The sequence below is a fragment of the Galeopterus variegatus genome, unplaced genomic scaffold (assembly GCF_000696425.1).
Source record: "Galeopterus variegatus unplaced genomic scaffold, G_variegatus-3.0.2 Scaffold1664, whole genome shotgun sequence".
Taxonomy (NCBI): Eukaryota; Metazoa; Chordata; class Mammalia; order Dermoptera; family Cynocephalidae; genus Galeopterus; species Galeopterus variegatus.
In genome coordinates, this window is record NW_007727775.1 from 317,776 (window position 1) to 318,949 (window position 1,174).

Genomic DNA, 1,174 nt, shown 5'->3' on the forward strand with positions numbered 1-1,174 from the left:
CGCCGTGCGTGGGGCGGCGGTCGGCCCTGCCGGGGCCCGCTCGACACTTTTGTTCTGACGGTAGCCGGGCGGCGAGGGGTCTTCGCGTCCCTGCCCGCGACACTCCTTGGCGACGTTGGGCGGGGGGTGGCCGAGGGCGACCCCAGCTCAGGCCGTGCCATTTCCCCTCGCCGCGTTCCGGTGATGTAGAGTGGCCCCTGCGAGTTACAACTTGCCCTCGGATCCGCCGACGAGCGCGTGCAGATGGGGAAACTGAGGCCGGAGGGCGCAGAACAATTTCTCCAAGGTCGCCGAGGCATGAAATGGCAGGGCTGGGATTCGAACTCTTATCCCTCCATCCCTCAGGTGAAGTGAGAGGGACGCGGGGCTCCTGAGCGCCTGTCCCCAAGCCCGAGGAGACGAGGGCCCAGGTACGACAAGAGGAGGGTGATGAGCGCTGCCTCCCGGCCCGAGAAGGCCCCATACATCATCGGGGCTTAGGTCGTCGACGTCCCGGGCCCGACAACCACCTGGCACTTCGCAGGAGCCATGTGCACCAAGACACCACGGCCCCAGAGACACATCCCCCAAAAGCTAAGGTGTTCCTATCCCAGCTCGTTCTCTGCCCCTCAAAACTTGCCAGCGCTTCATCCTGAAGTCCTTATCTTAACGAGATCACCCTGTGAGTCAGCGAGGACTCCTCGCACTCTCTCCACCTGCGACACAACCAGCCTCCCCACGTCCTTCAATTGGGGAGACAGCTCCTCCTCCCCATCCCATTGCCCCAGTGTCTTCCCACACTGTCCACGTGGCTACGGTGGTAACTCCTCACTTAAGTGTCCATCCCACGTTTCTCCCAACAGAGCACCAGAGTTAACTTTCTGAAAAAAGAAAGAAATGTTTAAAACAAATACTCTTATATGTAGAAAAAGAAATCACTACATATAGTCTGTTAAATATGTATATATAAAGTCTGTTAAAAACATCTTATATATAGTCAGTCTTTGAGACCCAGTTGAAATGTCACCTACTCCAGGAAGCCTTCTTGGTCCACTTTAGGGCTCTCACATCACTTCTAGGCATAACTCTAACAGGGCATGTAACATACCCTTTCTTTTATTCCCCATTTGTTATTATTTTTATTTATTCATCAGATATCTCTTGAGAATTTCCTGAGGGTGTTGCCACTGTGCTA